This window comes from Schistocerca cancellata, chromosome 6 (assembly GCF_023864275.1).
Source record: "Schistocerca cancellata isolate TAMUIC-IGC-003103 chromosome 6, iqSchCanc2.1, whole genome shotgun sequence".
Lineage (NCBI taxonomy): Eukaryota > Metazoa > Arthropoda > Insecta > Orthoptera > Acrididae > Schistocerca > Schistocerca cancellata.
In genome coordinates, this window is record NC_064631.1 from 514,655,806 (window position 1) to 514,680,823 (window position 25,018).

Here is a 25,018-nt window from a genome sequence, read left to right on the forward strand (position 1 = left end):
AAAAGATCGTTGGGTGGCACTTTATCGTATTTCACTGGACATTGTGCACAGATTCCTTGCCGTTTTCCTTTATTCGGGTGTGCAACTTCACCCAAAGATGATGGTCGTCTTATTTAGGCTCCTGAACTGATTCTGTAACGGGAAATACTAGATAAATTTTGGTATTGTTATCATCGTGCATTTTAACGTCGTCAACGCTGACAGTGAATTTGATAAAATTATAGTGTGCACTTACAACCCCGTCTTTTTATTTAGACCCATCTGTATAAACCTGACTTGAGGATAGGCATGCTGTTAGGTTGTCAGCTGAGATTTTCTCATTCAGCGTACATTGGATGAATGAAGAGTGCGTCTTGAAATTCTGTTCACCAACGCGTTAGGTTTGGGTGCGCTGAAGCAGTTAAATTTGGGGACGTGGCGACGTATTTACGCAAAGAGAAAGCATCGAAGTAGTTTCTTGTGAAACCACTACCTCCCTGCGTAGCACTTTGCAGTGAGTACTCTAATCTTCGTTAATAAACAGTTATGTAAGAACTGGAAACGTTTCAAAAGGTATTTGGCGGTGATGTGTATACTGCGTAGTTGTAATGGCGTTTCATTTGCTTCCACCGGCAAAGCGTTTGTTGGTGTCGATTTGAATGCTCTAATACAGACTTTCATGGTTTTATACAGAAAGTTATCTTGTTGAAATAGGCTGTTTTGCGTTACTGAACCGTAACAGATGCATTCGTAGACAATATAACGTCTTATTAAGACTGTGACATACAATGTGTTAACGCAGATTCTCGTGTCTGCTCCCAAACAAACGTATGCCACAATGCGAAGGATATTTTTGGCATTTTCACAGTTTTGGCTTACATGTTTAAAGTGACGTAACAATGATCGATATAAGGCGCTAAGTCCCTAACTACCGTTTTTGAACTGGGAATATAAAGAATACTAACCTTGTTTCTTACTTCATTTAGAATGTGTCGTATATACACATACAGCTGATTTATGAGGCGATGTTTCGAGGCAGTTCTCATTCAGCCATTCATTAAACACTACCTTAGAGTTATACGTCTGCTGTTGACATTCAGTAAACCTATCACGACGAGGATAAATACATAAATCATTAGCATACTGCAATACTTATATATACTTTGGAGAAACACTGAATATAACATCCACACTTTCCTTAAAGTCTTACTGGTCCTCCACCCACACATCCCAATATTCTGCCCATTTTCCTTTATTATATTCTTTCATCATTCGCTTGTGCACTGTCCGTTGAGATCGGCATGTAGCCATTATGAAGTGCTCAAACATGAAAGCACCATCTACGCTTCACTGCCACAGGAATAACAAGAGAGTGTAAACACAGTTCTCTGTGGTTCCATCAACCGCTTTATAAGATTAACAAATGTCAGGACGAGTGTGGAGCATACAGTAGAGACTTTAGATAATATTGTCGTGTTAGTTTCCAGTTTTAAACTGTCTAAGGCTGTAAAATTTTAAACTTTGGGAACGTTATTTCTTTCTAAATGAACTCATCTGAAAATAGTTAGCATTAAAATACACTCCTGGAAATTGAAATAAGAACACCGTGAATTCATTGTCCCAGGAAGGGGAAACTTTATTGACACATTCCTGGGGTCAGATACATCACATGATCACACTGACAGAACCACAGGCACATAGACACAGGCAACAGAGCATGCACAATGTCGGCACTAGTACAGTGTATATCCACCTTTCGCAGCAATGCAGGCTGCTATTCTCCCATGTAGACGATCGTAGAGATGCTGGATGTAGTCCTGTGGAACGGCTTGCCATGCCATTTCCACCTGGCGCCTCAGTTGGACCAGCGTTCGTGCTGGACGTGCAGACCGCGTGAGACGACGCTTCATCCAGTCCCAAACATGCTCAATGGGGGACAGATCCGGAGATCTTGCTGGCCAGGGTAGTTGACTTACACCTTCTAGAGCACGTTGGGTGGCACGGGATACATGCGGACGTGCATAGTCCTGTTGGAACAGCAAGTTCCCTTGCCGGTCTAGGAATGGTAGAACGATGGGTTCGATGACGGTTTGGATGTACCGTGCACTATTCAGTGTCCCCTCGACGATCACCAGTGGTGTACGGCCAGTGTAGGAGATCGCTCCCCACACCATGATGCCGGGTGTTGGCCCTGTGTGCCTCGGTCGTATGCAGTCCTGATTGTGGCGCTCACCTGCACGGCGCCAAACACGCATACGACCATCATTGGCACCAAGGCAGAAGCGACTCTCATCGCTGAAGACGACACGTCTCCATTCGTCCCTCCATTCACGCCTGTCGCGACACCACTGGAGGCGGGCTGCACGATGTTGGGGCGTGAGCGGAAGACGGCCTAACGGTGTGCGGGACCGTAGCCCAGCTTCATGGAGACGGTTGCTAATGGTCCTCGCCGATACCCCATCGATACAACATCGATGTACTGTGGAGACCTCACGCACCACGTGTTGAGCAATTCGGCGGTACGTCCACCCGGCCTCCCGCATGCCCACTATACGCCCTCGCTCAAAGTCCGTCAACTGCACATACGGTTCACGTCCACGCTGTCGCGGCATGCTACCAGTGTTAAAGACTGCGATGGAGCTCCGTATGCCACGGCAAACTGGCTGACACTGACGGCGGCGGTGCACAAATGCTGCGCAGCTAGCGCCATTCGACGGCCAATACCGCGGTTCCTGGTGTGTCCGCTGTGCCGTGCGTGTGATCATTGCTTGTACAGCCCTCTCGCAGTGTCCGGAGCAAGTATGGTGGGTCTGACACACCGGTGTCAATGTGTTCTTTTTTCCATTTCCAGGAGTGTATATTTAAATACGAATTCAGAGTACAGCTTATCAGCTGATTCGTTTTACGTCATTACGATATTAAGTGCAAGGAACGTAACTAACTAAGTAATTATTGCCTCCCACTAAAAATACATATCAATGAAGTGTCCTTTATTGTCTATCATTGGATCCAAAACATTTGCAATCGTAGTTTTTAGTCTGCGAGGCCAGGACATGTTGTGAAAAAGAAGAGATGCATTAGAAATATTTCTGAGGAGTGTGATGTGAAGCGACTTAGCATTTACTAACAGGCTTTTCTGTGGTGACAAAATCGTATACAGGAACGTCGTATCTGTAGAAATTTACTCGTGACGTGCAGGACTAGTCGAAAATGACCGACGCTTACTGGTAACGCCAGTAGATAAACAAGAAAAAAAGACCGGTACTGATTGCCAGTCAATCCGGGAACTAATTCATGGTCACCATAGATTTGTAAATACCAATAGCAAGCGGTGCGGTGTTCTGACTCCACCGTACTGATCTATAACATATACAAAATTTGCAAGATCAGGACTTCTATACTAGTCATGCAGTTACACTGCGTAACACAATAAAAGATAGGTTTTTCGAAACGGCGCAATTCTATCTCCCATAGAAGTTTGAAATTTGGCTCAAAGGTGACTACAAAATTATTCCGTAATGGTGAAAAAGCATGGCGTCCTGCGTCGTCAAGCTCGTGCTCGGCGACTCTTCAAATAGTAAGATGCTGACAAATGCGAAAACAGGCAGAGCTCAAAAGTACATATAAGCTGTGAGGTGGGGTAATGATGGCACATTGGCAACCAAATTTCACCACAATTCTGCCCATTGTCACTGTCAACGTGTCACTTACTGAGAAGGTCGTCTCAGCGCCTCTTACCCGTATTTCACCCCTTCTTTTGACGCCTCTGCGATGGAGGTCAGAACCACGACACCTAGCGTTGAAATCGCACTGTGAATGACCTAGGAAAACATTTCAGACAGACCGCCGCTCAGAAACGTCACGAAAAGGACTGGGGGTGGTATAAAGGGCGTTAATGAAAGCGCCCCCTCCCCTGGAGCTTTATGTGTGGCACATACCGCTGTCGGAAACGACAGTCCACGACACACCTTCTCTAAAGCTATCGAGGGCAAGCAACACCACTGAGTATGATAGTACTCCTTTGGAGTGCAGTGCGATCGTTTTTCTTACTCTGGTCTACAGAACAGAACCACTATGAACCGTTCGAAACCATTCGACGAAATTTGAACGCGATCCGAAGTACCAAAAGGTGCTCTCGGTTTTTCAGGGCTCCTTTGGCACGATCACGGAGTGGTGCAACATTGACACATGAGTGAATAAAACGGCTTAACAAACATCTAAGATACCCACCCCCTCTTCAAAATGGCTCTGAGCACTATGGGACTTAACTTCTAAGGTTACAGTCCCATAGAACTTAGAACTACTTAAACCTAACTAACGTAACGACATCACACACATCCATGCCCGAGGCAGGATTCAAACCTGCGACCGTAGCGGTCGCGCGGTTTCAGACTGTAGCGCCTAGAACCGCTCGGCCACCCCGGCCGGCCCACCCCCTCTTCCCTGGGTGGTATAAAACATGTACTGTTATTGAATGATGCCCCACAAAAAATTCAACGATTTGCATTTCACACCCGATGTCATCAGAGCCAGATTACCGGTTTTAATTTGGTGAGTATTGTATTATACAAATATATAGGACATGAGTATGGCTCAAAATTAATTACGTTCTTTGTCATCCGATCAGAATACCTAACTACGTTGTTTAGTGTTGTTATTAATGCTTTATACCTTGTTTCTTTTCCTCTTGGAAGCTAGCCTATACGCAATTGTTTCGTCAGGATTTCGTATGTTTTCGTCAAGCCACCGTGAGTAATTGAGAAGTAATGTGCTTTACTGTTGGTTGCTTGATATCTTGCGGTAAATATATGCGATACACTATGTGAATAACTTACCGTGCATGCTCTAGAGCGACGCGGCATGCAGCACATTTTGAGTTCCATGAATAGATTCATGAAGAACTTAACACTGATCGGGAGTGATATTCGAGGTAATCAGTTACATTTAAACCAACAAAATTGTTCATTTATTAAGTTACGCAGGGTGGAAGAAAGCAGCTAACACCGGTGTTGGCAACCGTTTACAGGGGTACCAAATTGCTATTGCAGAGGTTAGGCACGGAGGAATTTTGATAATCATTGTGTTCACTTCATAACAATTCTCCTGGGATGTAGGTCCTACGTGATGAACGAAACTCAAATTCGTATCGTTGACGGTCTACTCGAAGCTCTTCGGACACGTTTATATACTGGCATAGGTTGGTATTTCCGAAGCAGACATCTATGACTATCAACACAGCTCAATGAGTCGTGATTGTGAGAAGACTTAAGGTATAAAGGTTTTCTTTTGATGTTATTAAAGAATTTCTTCTAGCATATTCCAGCTCCATCAAATAGATCCGAAAATAAATACCTTCGGTACACTTGTTTGCACCGCGATTATAGTTGACAACTTGGACTGTCATTGCACCGCAAGACATCTGCAGAACTACTGAGCTAACGATCTGTTGCTGGGAGCAACGCTCATTTATCGCATTAATGGTCGCGCAGCCTCATTATGCAACTTTAGAGATAAGAAAAGTTGTAGCTTACCTCAAATACGGCATTCTTGTACCCCAAGAATTAAATTTTCTCACTCAGTGTCTCATCTTACTTAAGGGTTATGTAGCTTGTCATCGAAGCGGAACAATTCAGGATCACGTATGGAAGTAAATGTACCATCGCAGTATTTCCAAATATTTGATTTGCATTGATGTGGTCAATCCTTAGGTGTGATAAGGGGGGGGGGGGGCGGCAGCTATGTAACGAGCATTCAGAGGCCAACGGCGACTTCGCTTGGTCTTTATGCAGCGTTATCTGCCGATTCTTTCCAACGTCGCCTACCAGATTATCTATATGTGACGCATTCAATTAGATTCAATTTAATCTTGACTTCCTCATTTTCGGAGTTTTCCGGCGTATAAGGGGCTGATAACGCCAGAGTTGCAAAATTTCAGCACAAGGATAGCAAAGCTAGTAATATTAGTTTCCGCTCATGATGCAGCACGAGGACGCAGAAGTAAGTTGCTGGGTATGGAAGCAAGATGAAACGCAGTTAATAATTATTCGAAGCTACACAATAATCAATTCAAATGGGGATTTATAACAGACGAAACTGAAAATTACTAGTATGAACATTAACCCAAAAATTAAACTTCAGATGTGATCAATGTGCAGTTCTGCACCTTGAGGTCTATACATATCATGCACACTAAATAACCTCTTTTCTGGTCACTAATTTCCTGCTCCCACTAGATATTCTGTAAATGTGTCGCACAGTGAAGTAGTGGAGAAATTATGAGCCTGGAAGCACGTAACTGAGACAAGTGTATAAAATTTAATGGAGCCTTGCTCTCTGTTGTAATTTTGTAATTATTTAAATTTGATATTTTAGTTGGCTGTAGCTACTATGGAATCATATCATTGTCGACTAATGGATAGCAATTACTACACATAATTTAATTTCTGAATTTTTGGAAAGAAGGGTATTTCTTTCGGCATGAAGACGTACAGTGATTGAATGTTTTGAATGCAACTTATTGTCAGCTATTGTCACCAAAATTTCCAACGAAGTGTCCGGTTTTAGCCAGTAGAGGCCATCATCAGATCATAAAACACATGTAGCAAATGGAGAATGAAATTATCAGTCTCGCTTCGTTTCTAGGTACTGCCACTATGTCTACCACTTCACTGTAACAAAAATTGATTTCCTCTATAAGGCACCGAATAGCAGAATTAAATTTTGGTTCAGAGTCAGGAACGACGTTGTCCCCTAAAATATGACGGGCGGCAATTGTATTTCGCTCTTCCGGATTAAGAAAAGGCGGCAAAGAAAACTGCACACGGCAGCCCCCTCCCCCGGCCTCCCAACGGAGGGCGCGAGGAAGACTTGGCCAAAATATTCTGAAAGGCGTTGCCGGAGCCGCTGCGCTCATTTGGGATGCTGGCGGCGCGCCCCGGCGCACCGAAAACAGCGTAACTCGATTATTAAACATTCCGGGAGCGGCGCCGGCGCTGGCGCCTGGCCACGCCAGGGGCCGCGGGCCGCTCTGCCCCTTAGAGGGCGGCCGCCCCACAGCGCACGGCGCTCACCTTCCTCCAGCGGGTAGCCGCGTCCTCGCGCTAATCAAAGCTCGCGAGGGAATGATCCAATCCAACATGTCGAAAGCCACCGTGAAAATTTTGTGCAGGAAGAATACAATGAAAGAAATGCGATGTCAAAATTTTAGCTGCGAAGGCGTAATGCAAGTATTTTTTAAGAATTGTTGAAATTACTCGTTTTTGTCGCAAGAAAGAACAGACTATGACAACGATTTGTACAGAAATTCCTGTCCAACGCGCGATCAGCCCTGACAAGAGTGCATAGTGCTAATATCTGGAGTGACACAAGTGACCCTTAAGCATCTATACCATACAGAAATGTTGATTTGATTTGATTTATTGATCCATCTTCAAGCATTGTCCATGCAGTTGATGTCTTCATTGTACATACATTATATAGCTACATAATAACTCATATTTTTAAGATGTTGAAGGAATATGCATGATTTCTACTGGACACATTTAATGATCATTAAATCCTAATGCTTCATGCAGAATAGCAAGAGGAGAAACAGTATGTGTAAAACAATACACATGCTGAGAAAAAACGTTTTAAGAAATGTAAATGAGATAGACTTGATACATATTAATCATTAGATATAAAAGCATTATGAAAATAAAGCACAATAGTACGATGAAATAAACATTTCTGGAAAAGCTCCAGTAATATAGTGGCTATTCAGCATGCAGCTTTCGTAGATTAGATCATTTTTATTAAATATGTTCAATCCTTCTGTCATATGGAAGACTTTTTATTCAAACCACCTTTTGTATAATATTTTTTATATTTATGACAACATTCAGTATTCCACTGTGTACCATAGATGTTAACATATTAAATAATTTTATCCCTATGAATGTGTAGCTATTTTGGTTTTCTTAAGTCTAGTAAATGGGGTGTCTATCATTTGCCCTTGACATGTGTCATGGTTAGGTACAGACTCTTGCAGCTTATACGTATCTAGGTTTTCCTTGATTGCACCAAGCAGCTGAGAATAACAGTTATGCAACTGTCAATATTTTGAATTCTTTAAGATATTGTCTACATGATACATGGTTTCTTACTTCGTACCTAATCAGTCAAATTCTTTTTTGCTCCAGAGGAACTGTCCCATAACTGCATGGCATACGTGTGGTGGGTGTGTAAAACGGCATCATAGGAGTTCAGCAGTAATTTGTCTGTCATCGAAGTCCTAAGTTTAGTTAGCAGATAGGTGATTCGAGCAAACGTTTTACATACATAGTTAGTGTGGATTTCCGCAGTCAGTTTTTGATCAAGATGAATTCCAAGAATGTTAACTTTGGCGCTACAGTTCTTCTTGTTACATAGGCTGAAAAGAATATTTACAGTTTTAGATTGGTTAAATTGTATTTCATTTGATCTGAATCATATGCTGGGTATGCAGGGTTGTTCTGAGTCCAAAACCCTAACAGATGTAACAAAGGTGGTATCGTCTGCAGGTGGTATACACTTACATGGCATCGTATTAACCAGATCGTTTATATAAATTATGAAAAGCAAGGGTCCGAGCTTGGAACCTTGTGGGACACCTCGTGTTACACGCAGAATGTCTTATTTGTTTTTATTATAATTTACATTTTGTTTCCTCTCACTCAGATAAGATGTAATCAGAGACATAACTTTGTTTTTAAAATATTTAATGTACAGTGTGGCTGACAGAGTCAGAAGCCTTACTCAGGTTTACAAGTGTGCCATTTACAGAAAATTTGGGTTTGAATACAAAAATATTGAAAGAAATAAATTTTCATTGCTTTCACTGCTGATAAGCTAGCTCTGAATTCATACGGAGAATCACTAAAAGTGTTGTTAGCAGATAGTTGCTTATGGATTTGGAGTTACATGCTGCGCTCTAGTACTATTGATAGAATGGATATTAGGTCACGGATCATAAATGTTTCGAATAAGACACTATTCGGATCGACAGCTAAACTGTAGCATACGTAATTCTTACAAATGTGATTAGCAGAGGAAAGTACACCAAGACAGTTTTTGATGTTACATTACAGATGACTTTTACTGATCGTGACTTTCTTTTATTCAAATGAAATATTTCTTACACGTACATCATTCTATAACAATTCCTGTAGCACAATTCTGATGATAATTTTTGAATAATGTGTATTTTGGTAACACTGGAACAGTTTCTTGTTTATTCCCCATAGTTGTCATAACAAAGCGAAGTGTCACAGTAATTACTACTTTTATTTAGACAGAACTGCGGTGGAGTAATAAATGTTTCTGGCCGTTGCTCTGACTACTGTGCTTCATAGCGAGCCATCTTAAGAAATTCGTAAAATGTGCTAATGCAAGAGCGGTACTAGGCGCTACAGTCTGGAACCGCGCGACCGCTACGATCGCAGGTTTGAATCCTGCCCCGGGCACGGATGTGTGTGATGTCCTTAGGTTAGTTAGGTTTAAATAGTTCCAAGTTCTAAGGGACTGATGACCTCAGAAGTTAAGCCCCATAGTGCTCAGAGCAATTTGAACCATTTGCTAATGCAAACTGATAATGCACAGTTGACTGAAATGTTAGAATCCTGTTCCACTAATAAACCTCAAATGGCACGGAGCTATCGGAAATTATGTTTCCCTACAATTTCCTCAAAAATGCTTCTCACAGTCGAGAAAATTCTTCATCGAGAATCGAATTGGTTGTTTAGGATGGAATGTGCTACCAATAGTCCTCCTGAAAGACAGAGGTATCGTTACGTCCACGCCAAGAGTCCAACAAGAGCAATGAATTAATTTCTTCAACTGGTTGGAAGCCGTTTGTAAGGAAATGTTAAAAATTATTCTTTAATCCACTTATACTTACCAGTGTCATTGTTGTATACGAATGTGTCACAGCAATAATCGATTGCACAATAGACTGTCTTTTTACACCTCAAAATGACAAAGTGCCGTTTGCTCGCAGTTCTTTCACGAAACCTGACTGATCGCGCTTGACACAGCAGATGTGATGATGACAGAAAGGTTCGTCTTCTGTTTAGCTACGAATTAATGGCATCCATCTAGAATTTAACTTGGAGTAAACTTCGCTGTTTTGACTCTTCCTGCACTGTAAGATTTCTTGAATCTGCTTAACCAGGTTGAAGAAGACCTGAAATAGGCACTGTTCATCTCAGTTATTGTTCGGAGGGACCAGTCTCGTAGAACCCCATTGGTGACGGGCACTGCCTCTCACAAGCTGCTCATGGAAACGCCTCTAAAAACTCTTGTTCATATTATTCATTCACGTTTAGGGGTTTTTGTTGGCAACTAACGATTGGTAGCGGGACTTTGGAGCTACTCTGCACAGTAAATTTTTTCGATAAACTTTTTTTTCCCTCGGTTTTGCGAGTTTCATTTTAGCTCGTATTTATTATTTCATGTAAGTATTTTTTTCATTTATTTGTTTTACGAGGCAACACCTGGTTTGCACCCTGCTTAATACCGAGAGTTAAATACAATGAGGATTAAATTACTTTAATCTCCATGGTTAACACTTACACTACCGCAAAAGCAGTTGGTAATTACTGCGGATATTAAATGAGTTGCAAGTTTGAGTAAACAGTAACTGTGGATGACTGTTTTAAGGAAACTATTAGAAAAATGAAGTTCGCTGTTGTAAACTGCAATCGCGCTGAGTCGTGTTACGTGTCTGCCGATGCTCCGTCAAGTCTACCATGCTGCACACGCGCAAACCGCTACAGCTCCGGCAGCAGTTTACATATCTGCAGACACCTGCCGAGCTACGAATTTCGCAGTTTTTGATATTTTTTTTTCGGAACTGCTTCCAATGCGTCTTAGCAGCTAAAATTTTGTCATGCCTTTAGACAGCGACGTGACCTTCGGCACTGCACGTTGGCACAGTTGCAGAGCGTTCCACAATCTGATGAATCCCGGTCTCTTCTTTATCATGCCGATGGGAGGGCGCGAATCGGTCGTCTTCCAGGGGAACAGCTCCGTGACACATGTACTGCGGGACAGAAACGTGCTGGCCGCGGCTCCGGGGAACATTGTCGTGGGCATCCATGGGACCAGTGGTGCTCGTGCAAGGCATGACGGTGACCAATGAGTATTGACATACACCCCTTGATGACGATTATGTTTCCCGACGGCAGTGGCGTTTTTCAACTAGATAATGCGTCATGTCACAAGACCAGGCGTGTGATGGAATGGTTCGAGGAACGCAGTGGCAAGTGCCAATTGATATACTGGCCCACTCGGCCGATCTGAGCTCGATCTAACACCTGTGGGATGTGATTGAACCTGGTGTCAGAGCTCATCGTCCGCCCTCCCCGGAATTTACGGGAATTAGGTGACTTCTATGTGCAGATTATCTCCAGTGACCTACCACGGGCCCATTGTTTCCATGGCACGACGCGTCGCAGCTGTTATCCGTTTCAAAAGCGGACATACCGGCTATTAGGCAGGTGGTCATAGTGTTCGGACTGATCAGTGTACTTTACTCACAAAAACAACACGTGACCCTTTTGGCGTTGCCAAATGACTAACATGCAAGTGAAAAGCTGTGGCGGAGCCATTCGTCACGTCTTCCCATAAACATCAACGCTCGTCCCAAGCTCGGCTGAGAGAGGCACGACCGTAAGAAAATGTTTAAAAACGCTAAGCCGAACACAACAACTTCAAAGAACTATTATTGTCCGCTCTAACCACGGACATATGATAAGCCTAGAGATAATCTACTTCCTGACATCATGGTTTATCTACGAATACTGCCAGAATCTGACGATGCTGATATACGTTATCTGATCAGAAGTATCCGGACACCATTATTAGGTGTCACGAGTGGCGGGCCTGCCAGTACAGAAGTGGAGAGGAGTACTGTCAATTGAGAAGCAATAACAGCAAAATAGGTCGGTCAGGATTGCTCAGTAACTTAAAAAACATATTAGGGTTCAGTACCTCTTCGCCATCGAAGCCGTTAGAGAAAGAGCACAGGCTCGGTTTGTTACAGGAATGGGGAAGGAAATCAGCAGTGCCGTTTCAAAGGAACCATCCTATCCTTTGCCTGGAACGGTTTAGGGAAATCACGGCAAACCTAATTCTGTATGGCCGGATGCTGAATGAACCGTCGTCCCCCCGAACGCCATTCCAGTGTGCTGATCCCTCACCATTTAGCTCGGACTTAGCGCGGTGGTTAGTACACTGGACTCGCATTCGGGAGTTCGTCGGTTCAAACCCTCATACGGCCATCCTGATTTAGGTTTGCCTTGATTTCCCTAAGTGTTTCAGGCAAAGGGTGTAAGTAGGCTGTTTATGTTTTCTATATGTAAGTAGGCTGTTTATGTTTTCTCTATGCAAGTACTCTGTTTATGTTTTCTTTATGTAAGTTTGCTGTTTATGTTTTCTTATTGGCAACGTTACGTAGCACTCTGTATGAAAATCACTGGCTGTGCTGTGTGCAGTCTGTGGCTAGTTTGCATTGTTGTCTGCCATTGTTGTCATGAACTGCTATAGCTGGATGTGAACAGCGCGTAGCGTTGCGCAGTTAGAGGTGAGCCGCCAGCAGTGGTGGATGTGAGGAGAGAGATGGAGGAGTTTTGAAATTACATATATTATGACTTTTGATGATATTAAGGTAAATACAGTGTTTGTTCTCTATTAAAATCTTTCATTTGCTAACTATCCCTATCAGTAGTTAGTGCCTTCAGTAGTTTGAATCTTTTATTTAGCTGGCAGTAGTGGCGCTCGCCGTATTGCAGTAGTTCGAGTAACGGAGATTTTTGTGAGGTAAGTGATTTGTGAAAGGTATAGTTTAATGTTACTCAGGGCCATTCTTTTGCAGGGATCTTTGATAGTCAGATTGCGTTGCGCTAAATAATATTGTGTGTCAGTATAAGCACAGTCTTGTATAAATTGTTCTAAGGGGACGTTTCAAGGGTGGGGATCGTTCCTTTGAAAGGGCAGGGCTGACTTTCTTCCCCCTTCTTCCCCAATGCCATGGGACCGATAACCTCACTGTTTGGTCCTCTCACCCGAATCAACCAGTTAACCAATGTCGCTCGGTCAGTGGCTTCGAACGTGGACTACTCATTGGGTTTCATTTCAGAAATGAATCCATCCGCGACATTTGTATCTTTCTAAAGCTGATCAAGTCGACTGTTGATGATGTGATTGTGAAGTACAAACGTGAAGGAACAACCACAACTAAATGGAGATAAGCCAGACCTCATACGCTGACGGGCATGTGACGTCCAACATTGTAGCGGATGGCTGTACATAATCGCATAGAATCAGCGGAAGGAACCACCCGTGACTTTCAAACTACTACCTACATCTAGTACAAAGACTTTTAGTGGAGAATTAATAAGAATGAAGTGAAACGTCGAACATCTCCTCATAATCGACATATTTCTGTAGTAAATGCTGAGACGCTTGAGGTGATGTATAAGACGACGCCAATTGAAAGTGGATGACTGGCAACGTGCGACTTGGAGTGACGAATCACGCTATACCCTGGGGATAGAAGGGTCTCCGTTTGGCGAACGCCTGGAGAACATTATCTGCTGTCAAGTGTGGTGCCAACCACTGTACAGAGGGGGTGGTGTTACGGTGTGTCGGTATTTTTCGTTGTTAGAGTGTGTTCCCTTATTACGCTTAAAGAATGATAAATTTGGAAGGAAATGAACACATTTTGCAGAATTGTGTTGTGCATACAGTAGAGAAACAGTTCGGAGACGATGATTGTTCGTATCAGCATGATAATGTACCCTTGAACCGTGAAAATTTACTTTCAAAATTTTTCTTAAAGAATTTACTTTATTTACTAGCGATTCATTAAGAACATTAACACACTATGTGAGCGTGGAAGTAGTTGCCAAGGAGTAACTGATGGAAACAAATTAAATTTCAACCAATGGAAATTTTATTCATAAAAGCCTTTTCAAAAAGAGATTTAAAATTTATAAGCAGAAAAGCACCCTCGAAATATCAACTTATAGTTTAACAAATGTCAATTTTATTCCGAAAGCTTTCAAAACAGTTTTAAAATTATAAGCAGAAAAGCACCCTCGAAATATCAAGATACAATTATTCAGAGGCAGAATAATTTTTTTTTGTTACAGTAGGAGCCTTCGGGCTGAGAAGCTTCCGCTCCCTTTCAACATAGTCACGACCGCTCACAACGACCTCTGAAAAACTACACTGGTGCAAATCTGCAACACACCAGAGTACTTTAAACTAAAATTTTTAACAACTCACACAAACACATTAACTATGCACCGCGTAAGAGGGATGGAAATGGTACAAACACTCACACTAAGGACTTATTTTCTATCAAAAGTGCAATTTGTTTTTAAAAGGGCTCTTACGGTAGAAGGGTGGCAACTTTATAAAAATGACTGTTTAAATAAAACCCGTGAAATTCAGACTTACATAAAGTGTGCAACATGCTCTACATTACACATATACCTCCTCGCAAGATGATAGGCTGGATAAAAACATATTTCAGGAATTCGGCCCTTATCTTAATTCTATAAATTCGTTAACACCGAATCCGACAAACATGACAGAGGCAGCTATCAACGTATGGCAGATTGACAGGGGAGGTGGGGGGGGGGTTACTAAACAACCTCAACCGCAGATTGCTCTAAACCTCCCCAATTCCACAAGGGAAAAAATGACCACCCAATTCACATAACCACCTTCCCGCGGGTGGGCAAACGGAGAACAATAGTGGGACGACCCCAAAACAAAGCGGCTGGTGACCTCATCAAGAAAACAAGTAGAATTTAACAAGTAAATGAAACAACATATCTCCAATCACTTAACTTCTAACAAACTGCGATTGCTGGCGAAGACCTGGCGCAGCACCCCCCAACGCACTCCCGAACCGGCCGCTGCCAGCCGCTTCAACGGACGCAGGAAGGCGCGCCGATCTCCCGTCGCACGGCGTCACAGCTCGCCCCGGCCAGCCCGATGTCGTGGTTCCGCTCGTGTTGCTCTCTTGTGGACCGCGAAGCCACTACCCCTTTCTATACGGCGCTGCCCACTGGACTTACGTTGGGACCTCACATGCGCCGACGCTCAAGGCGAACAAGTCATCTCAATTCTCAGTGCGCGACCGACCAACCGACCAATCCAACCGCCAATGACCATTCCCCGAGCAAGTCGAGCAGACTGGCGGCCTAACGTGCAGATGCAGGAACTCAGCCCCGACCGAGCGACCACTAGCTGAGTTCTGTTACTGGTGGAGTGGCAAGACTCTCATTTTCTGACTTAAAGTTTGATCCAAACGACATACTCGCACTCAGACGACAGACAGACACTGACTGCCCCACTCTGAGCCGGCTGACCAACTGACTAGACTCGCCTCGACTGACCGAATCTCCTCTACAGAGCTCATATCGCCCCTTAAATGCACGTGAACAGGCAACCTTTCCGCTTTCCCACCAGAGGGAGACACCAAAGCTGGGATTACCACAGCGGCGCCACCGCCAGAATCGGAGGGCGACTGCTTCACACAACGCGCTGCGGCGCGCTCTTCAAAACAGCACAATTTTTTCTTTTTTTCTTTTTTCATTTTTACCACGGCTGAACCCTGTCATAAAGTAGCATCTGTGAGACAACGCTTTGTGAGCAACTTTCCTGAACCAGACTGGCTTATTCAGAATCGCGATATAAACCTAATGGAAGATCTTTGGGATGAGTTAGAAGGGTGCCCAGTAGAGCGAAAGCCGTCACAAATGCGGTGGATACACTTTTTATTGATGTCCACTGTTAGGCGTCCTGATTCCTTTGATTAGGTAGTGTATGAGACTTGGGTCATCGGTTTCTGACCGCTTTGGTGGGGCCTGCCAGGAAAACCTCTCCTATGGCAACTTTTTCTCTCAGAGAAGCACTTAACACACAACACGTTCAGTTTATTTGTCAGACACGTCCCAGTCTTTGTCTTCCCATACAGTTTTTATCGTCTACATCTCCCCCAATTACGATGGAAGTATTTACTGATGTCTTAACACATGTCTTAACACCCTGTCCCTTCTTCTTATCAATAGTTTCTGTATATCCCTCTCCTCTCGATTCTGCGCGGAACGTCCGTACTTCTTACGTTATCAGTCCACCTGATCTTCAATATCCTTCTGTCCTTCACCACATCTCAAATCCTTCGATTATGTTCACCTCTGGTTTCCCCACATTCCGCGAATCACTTCCATACAATCCTGTACTCAGAATCTAAAATGAAGACCTATATATAATACTGCTGGACTTGTTGTTTTTCTCTATGAATGACCCCTTTGTCTGCGCTGGTCTGCTCTTTATGTCATCTTTGCCTCATCCGTCATGTGCTATTTTGCTTCTAAGGCAGCAAAATTCCTTCATTTCGTCTACTTCGTGATTCTTAACTTTGATGTTAACTTTGACGCCAGTGCTATCTCTGCTACTCCCCAATACCTTCCTCTTTCGTTGGTTGACTCTCAGGTCAAAGCGTACTCTCGTTAGATTGATCATTTCATTCAACAGGTCCTGTCACTCTTTCTCAGATTCACTGAGGATAGCAAGGCCACCAGCGAATACTTTAATCCGGCTATTAAACCCTTCTTCTATTTCCATCATTACTTCTTCGACGTACAGATTGAATAACAGGGCGAAAAACTATATCCCTGCTGTGTCCCCTTTGTAATCTGAGAACTTCGTTCTGAGTCTTCTATTCTTATCTTTCCCTGTAGCTTTTTGTACATGTTCTATAGTGCCCGTCTTTTCCTAGAGCTTACACCTCTTTTACTAATTATTGCACGATTTTACTTTGTCGAACAAAATGTCGTACAAACTCGAGATGTCATACTTACTATCTTTCAAAGTGGGCACTACTTTTTGTTTCAGACACACTCACATTCTATGGCACAATCACAAGCAGTTTCGACCTAGTTTGGTCATCTTCAGATGATACTGGTAACATATGGCATTTGATGAATAAAGTTTTTATCGCATGCACTGAGTTTGACTACAAGTATGATGTTTTCATGAATGAAACAAAGAAATAAACGTTATGTAAATTTCAAGGCCTTAATTTACCAGACTTCAGTCATCACTTAAATGGAACTTATTTCTGAGACTGTCAAACCCACTTTGAATTTATGCTGATATGCTTGGACAGATGTATCATTTGATCTAGTTCACTATATGACACAGCTGCTTATTTTTTACTGACCGTGGAAGTGTTTGAGTAATGTTTTAATACATACTGTAAAGAAATATTGCCTCTTCAGAGCAGTATAAAACTATCATGATAGTGTATGAATCGTAATATAAGATTGTAGCATGACTGTCAAATATCGTATCCCGATTTTTGTTTCAGCTCTGGCTCTATTACATGATCATTTATTCTGTGAGCGTGGTACTTCCTTGGGAGTGGAAAGCTATTTGATTTCTCGCAGGAAGGGAGTACCCTAGGGAAATGTATTCTCTCTACATATAAATGATCTGCAGCATGGGTGAGGATGAGTAATAACCTGTGGCTGTTTTCTGATGATGGTTTACAGGAAGGTGTGCTGTTGTCACAGAAATATACACGTTTCTGTCACAGCGCAACAAATCACTGACGTTTGTTTCAGTGCGGGTGTACCAATATCGTTCGAACTCGTACGGGAATCAATAATTTGCGAGTACGAGTTTAATAGACGAGGGACACTGCATTGCAGCGTTATAAGTTGGAAATCTGAAGCGGTCAGGGACTAGTCCCGGCTGCTGCTGCCTTTTAAGGCAACCGCTCGTGAGAAACGGTAAATCCGAATTCGAGTTGTGATCTGGTACAAATTTTCAACTTCCACCATTGCATCACCACTATGTCCCCTGTGGCTGAAAGTCACAAATTTCCACCCATCCCTTACCTTTCTTGCCGGCCGGTGTGGCCGTGCGGTTCTAGGCGCTTCAGTCTGGAACCGCGTGACCGCTACGGTCGCAGGTTCGAACCCTGCCTCGGGCACGGATGTGTGATGTCCTTAGGTTAGTTAGGTTTAAGTAGTTCTAAGTTCTAGGGGACTGATGACCACAGATGTTATGTCCCATAGTGAACAGAGCCATTTGAACCATTTAGCCTTACCTTTCTTTCCCTATTCTCTATTTCATATAAATATAGAGATACCTTCTTCCCTCGCTCCGTTTTCGAGTAGACCAGGAAAGGAAATGATTGGTAGTGGTTCAAAAATGGTTCAAATCGCTCTAAGCAGTATGGGACTCAGCATCTGAGGTCATTAGTCACAAAGACTTAGAACTACTTAAACCTAACTAACCTAAGGACATCACACACATCCACGCCCGAGGCAAGATTCGAACCTGCGACCGTAGCGGCAACGCGGTTCCGGAGAGAAGCGCCTGGAAATTAGTAGTGGTGTAAGAGACCCTCTGCCATGCACCATACGCTTGCTTGAGGAGTATGTGTGTCGATGTAGATGAGGATGGACCGCAGTGTAGCATTTGGTCAGCAAATGCTGTGCTCAAAAGCAGGGAAAGGCAGACTCCTTGGTGGCACCTAGTTTTCGTGATGAGGTTCTGTTTCCCGAAACTTTGTTGTGGTCACATCGTGTCACTAACCTTTCGCAACAGGCGGGGTCCCTCTGGCCGTCGCACCCGGCAATTGGCAATTGGGTTTGATCACCTGATGATTTTACTAGAGCGAATAAATGTTTTATATTCACGATACCGATTTACATTCTGAGATTCCTAATTTGCTACAACTTGTCCCTGATTAGGAGACCCTTTAATAATAAATACGAGGGTCGTTCAATAAGTAATGCCCCACACTTTTTACAAAGCCATTAAGATACATAGACAAACGTCCTTGTTGGTGCTTCAAATTTGATGTATTTTTCGGTGCGCCGGTGAAGTTTCGAACCGTTCTGGCAGATGGCAGAGCCGTAGTACAGCCTCAAAATGGGGTCTACATACGACTCACGTTACAGGCAGCGTGCTGTGATTGAATTCTTGTGAGCAGAATGCCGTCAGGGTGGCCGAGCGGTTCTAGGCGCTTCAGTGTGGAACCGCGCGACCGCTACGGTCGCATGTTCGAATCCTGCCTCGGGCATGGATGTGTGTGATGTCCTTACGTTAGTTAGGTTTAAGTAGTTCTAAGTTCTAGGGTACTGACGACCTCAGAAGCTAAGTCCCATAGTGCTCAGAGCCATTTGAACCACTTTCTTGTGAGCAGAAAAAGAAACAGTGCTCAACATCGGTAAACGTTTGTGTGGAGTGTATGGCGATGCTGCAGTTGACTGGTGCACGTTTGGGCGATGGGTAAAGAATGTTACAGCCTCAGGAAATGCAGACACAGAGGTCCATGATCAAACATGCTTGGGACATCCTGTCACAGCCACTGCTCCAGACAATCTGTATCATGCCGATGACATTATTCGTCCCGACCGGCGCATCATAACTCGACAATTGGTTCTACATTTGTCGGTAAGCATTGGAAGTGCGTCTGCATTGGAAGTGCGTCTCTCGGATATTCGAAGAGGTGCTCACGATGGGTTCCACAAATGCTCACAGCGGACCACGAGATTCAAAGAGAGACCATTTCATTTGAACTGTTGGACCGTTTTGAGACTGACCGAGAGGCCTTTTTATCACCGGTCATTACGGGGAGCGGACAAGAATACAGCAGACATCTTGCTCCAACAAAATAATGCGCGCCCACACTCAAGTCTGAGAACCAGGGAACACATCGCGGAATTGGGTTGGACATCATTGCCTGATCCACCCTACAGTCCATACTTGGCTCCCTCGGACTTCCATCTCTTTGGGCCGTTTAAAGATTCTCTTCAGGGAACACATCTTGAAGATGATGAGAGTGTCAGTCATGCAGCGTAAACATGGATACGCTTACAGAACAAGAGCTTTTACCAGCAGGGAATACATGCTCTTCCACAACGTTGGCGTACTGCCATAGAACGTGATGGAGACTACGTAAAAAATAGGACGTATACAAGACATGTTGATGTATATCGTCAGTACTGCGAAAAGAAAGTAGGGCATTACTTACTGAACGACCGTCGTATAAGCAGCTCCATTTTTAAAACGTTGCTTCAGCATGACGAGTTTACCTTATGTGCATGGGCCAAGTATTAGGTCCGAATATATGAGGAATCCAGAGATCATAATGACTGAACAGCGCTCGCATGTTTCATAGCAGGATTAATCTGTGCGCAAGACACTGAGCCTTATTTAGACATCTTCCGGGTTTGTTAGTATGCCATTATTCATGTTTATTGTACTGTTAGGCCCGTGAAGCAACATTTGCATTTAATTTGTGCATGCACTTAATTATAGTTTTTAGTATATTATTCGTTTTGTTTCACTAGTGATAGTCCTATATAACTTGCTTCAATTAATTAAAAAGCTTAATTTTTCATTGTGAAGGGACAGGTATTTTTCCGGGATAAACTCAGAAGCAAACATGTAATTTCCAGGGTATAAAATCTCTTATTGACTAGCTGTATTCCACAAGAACTTGTTATCTGTAGTATTCATTACTTTTGAATACATTCACTTTGCATAACTACACATTTGTTTCATCGGATCAAAAAGATGCCTTCTGTTCTAGAGAGACAACCACAAGAGAAGGCGAGTAGTCACGATTACACAAATTTATTGATAAACGCGTTTCCAACACTCCTCAAGTTCTTGTGAGTCTCAATAATACAACAGTCTTCAAAAATGAAAATTCTTCACTAACAAATTTCGGTTAGAGTTCCAAGTTTACAAAATAAGTTGATATCGCCAGTTACTTTATGTAACGAAATAAAGAAATCTTGAACAGAAAAAAGCTTACCTCTGCTCCGTTTTGGTAAACAAGTTTGCAGTCAACTTCAGATTATAGAAGGAAGAAACACTTGATGAAATCTTATGCATGTACTTCACTTCCTCAGGTATCGCGTGTCCTACGGTAACGAAAATTTGCAAGTCTGAAATGGACAGAAAACTTTCTGTCTGACCCTATCTTGTAAGTCCGTGGAACAACAGTACAGTGTGGCAGATGACCCCTTGGCATAGCATAGTTGAAGGTCTTCCGGTTGCTGGCTCCGACGGAACTGCTATCCGGGTCTCGTGCGTTGTTCCAAGAAATGAAAAAAAAAATCGCATGCATGGGTATCCAGAAAGATTAAGATAGCTCTTGTCTATCAAGTACGTACTGTCGGTCTGGTTATCAAACAATTTTGTTCATTTCGTGCATGCTGCACTTTGTAAGTGATGCCCACGAACGTCGTTGCTAAATTATTTGTTAGAATCATGGTCGTTAGACAAATGAGAAATCTGATTTACCGTTACTACTCTGTTACGGAACACCTACAATATGTTTCCAATTACACTTCAGTCATATCTAGAGAGTGGGAAGTTCACAGCCAGCAAATTAGTTCAGCATGGTGACATTATTTCAAACAGAATTAAGTATCTGTAGCACTGGAAGTTGTTTTTCAATCAATAAATTAGGTTGAAGAGGAAATAAGCATCACAAGATTTTATGTAAGCCAGCATCGTTCTTGGACAGCACTCTTTGCTCTGATTTCAGCAAAATCAGGAAGGTCCCGATGGATCAAACGTACTAGTAGTTCTGAAACTTAATACAGTAATCCTAATTTCATGCTCAGTATACCGGAGGGAGGACAGGAAAGCCCAGCAATGGCGTTATTGAACAATGTTACCGTTATGATTTTCTCTAAATGGTTCAAATGGCTCTGAGCACTATGGGACTTAACTTCTGTGGTCATCAGTCCCCTAGAACTTAGAACTACTTAAACCTAACTAACCTAAGAACATCACACACATCCATGCCCGAGGCAGGATTCGAACCTGCGACTGTAGCGGTCGCGCGGTTCAAGACTGTAGCGCCTAGAACCGCTCGGCCACTCCGGCCGGCATGATTTTCTCTGGTAATGTCAATAATGAAAGTGCGATGTGCTTACGGGGTTGGTGGATTGTGTTCCAAAACATGTTGTCTCGTTCCGCTCAAAGCTTCGGCCGGCATCTTTAGATCAGTCGTGTTCCTCTGGCGTTTCTTGGCTGTGTCACACAGTTGTGCAAGTTCATAGTCTCCGCTACAACTATTCCTACAGACAAAGATTATGCGTGTTATTAGACTTTGATCTCTGGACCTCTACCTCGACGCTCTGATTTAAGCTTTCTTTAATTTACAAATTTCTTTTTTTCTTTCGCAATTCGTGTTTGGGAACCTCCATAACATGGTGACACAAACATAATTTACACATGTTGTTGGGCGATCTAATCTTATAATTTGCAATGTTAGAAGCCAAGATCGACTGATGTGAAATAATTTGTTTCATGGCCAGTTTAGACAGTAACTAGCTTTCAACCTCGGGTTCTCAGTCAACGCAGAAATATAATTACCCATCAGCTTCGTCGACATACTGAGAACAAGCTCCAATTATAATAATACCGTTCCACGTTGGTTTGTCAGATTTATAAAACTTGCAAAGTAAAACATCCATAGCACTAATAAGCAGTACAGCGGCAAAAAAGCTGGCCTTGTGACCTCGCGGTTCTAGGCACTTCAGTCTGGAACCGTGCGACCACTACGGTCACAGGTTCGAATCCTGCCTCGGGCATGGATGTGTGTGGTGTCCTTAGGTTTGATAGGTTTAAGTAGTTCTACGTTCTAGGGGATGTTAAGTCCCATAGAACTCAGAGCCATTTGAACCTTTTTTTGGCAAAAGGCAACTTTTGTTAGCAAATATTTATAAATAACAACTACTTGATGTGAATCTTCAGGTTTTCGCGGCGCAAAGACTGCTCCATTAAGTTTCGGGAATGCAGCCGCATGAATTCTGCTTCTTCTTCTAATATTTCGGCTGTATACCTTTCAGCCATCTTCAGAGAGAGTCGTACGGCTCTCTCTGAAGATGGCTGAAAGGTATACAGCCGAAATATTAGAAGAAGAAGCAGAATTCATGCGGCTGCGTTCCCGAAACTTAATGGAGCAACAACTACTTGATTCGCGCCAGAGTAATGTACTTTCCCTACGTATCTCGTTTTTGAGCGGCAAAAACAGCTTCATCAGTAAATATGATGCGTCGAGGATAACTCGTCTACGTGAGCTGTCTCCAAGTAGTTCTCTATCTATGTTTGCTAATCCTGACAATGATGCAAGAGAAATAATTCTATGGGTAAATATTTTCTGGAACACTGTTCTAGGAAAACCGCGACCTTAGGTATATCAAAATAAATTTACTAAAAACAATCTTCATTTCAGGGATATTTTATTTAAACTAATGACTGGTTTCGATCTATTGTACTTAGATTTATTGTACTTAGGCTCCTAGCCTAGCTCCTGTCACCATCATGGAGCACAAGGTGTGGAAATGATCTACGTACAATAAATAGAAACCAGTCACCACTTTAAATAATATATTTATGTGATCAAGACTGTTTTAGCAAATTTTATTAGTTCTTTGGGAGTAAAACAGTCGGTGTAGATGGTGCGGAGTAATTTCACTGAAGCTGTATAGGAGGCAACCGCACCATTTCGCTAGTTTCCTTTGCCCAGAAACCTCTAACTGGGCATGTAAACGATTCTTCTAGAGTTGTGAATGGCAAAAACATCCAAGAGTTCTGCTTCAACTAGTCTTGTAAAGGTGCCTGTGACTGAGTGCCAGTGTTGAACGGTACCTTGGTGCCATCAATTTGGCAACCTACATTGTAGAATGGTATAGTGGAAAACGCAAAGGGAGTTGTTTGGTGTGACATTGGATAAAACACACGACATCGAATACTACTTCTTTAGTGGTATCTGTTCAGTATTCGCTACAGCAGGAAGATTTTGGGGTATGGAACATTGCAGCACCGTCGTAATCCTTGTCCAAATAGGATTATGCTAGGCCACCAAGTGTTTAAGCAATATGACCAAATGATTTTGAATTGTTTGGTGTGACATTGGATACAACACACGACACCGAATACTACTGTATCTAGTCAGTATTCGCTACAAAAGGGAGATTTTGGAGTGCGGAACATTGCAGCACGGGCGTAATCCTTGTTCAAATAGGATTATGCTAGACCACGAAGTGTTTAAGCAATATGCACAAATGATTTTGAACCCAGAGATCATCACTTCCATTGGATTACCAAGTACAGTACCACAATGTTTGGGGTATTAGGCCACGTAATTATCGAACACTAAAAGAACTTAAATGCCGACGTTCCGACCGAATTTGCAACGGTCCCCATAGGGACAGCTAACTTGTGGAGTGTGTTACTGGTGTTCCCCTATATATTGTCATATTGTAATTGTCAGGTGGCCAGATACATCACATTCTTTAACACCACTGGACAATTCGCAGAAAAGACTTCTATGGCGCGGTGGTTATACGTTAGGCTATTCTGCTCCATTTCCTTGAGGCGAAAGAGCTTCTGTCCACATCTCAGCACGGACTTCGAAAGTTCACGGGGGGGGGGAGAGGATCGTAAAGCCTCCCCGGTCAGTCTGACAAACAAGTTCAAGGTGCTATCTGTGGCTGACAACGGCCCTCAGCCAGATGCAGTCACTTGTTTTGTTTCAGAGGGAACCTCTCAGCCTGCAAGATCCGGGGAGTTGCAGAATGTGGGATTATTGATAGTTGAGTGCTCCAGTGTTAGGCTCGTTATGGAGCTGCCAGGGAGGTAAAGAAATCCAGTTTGCACCAGATGGAGTCATTCTAGATATGGAACGGGTCCTTCTGGATGCCATGAAGAGCACAGATAGCAACCAACTGCAGGTGTGGCTCGCGTCGGTACCAATGATGAGTGTCAATTAGTGTCGGAAGAGATTTTCTCTGGTTTCGAGCAGCTGTCTGAAGTGGTAAAGGCTGCCACTCGTGCTTGCAAAATGAAAGCAGAGCTCTCCGTTTACAGCATAGTCGACAGGACTAATTGCGGACCTGTGGTACAGAGTGGAAGGTCTGAATCAGAGGCTCAGACGGTTCTGCGACCGTCTAGGCTGCAGGTT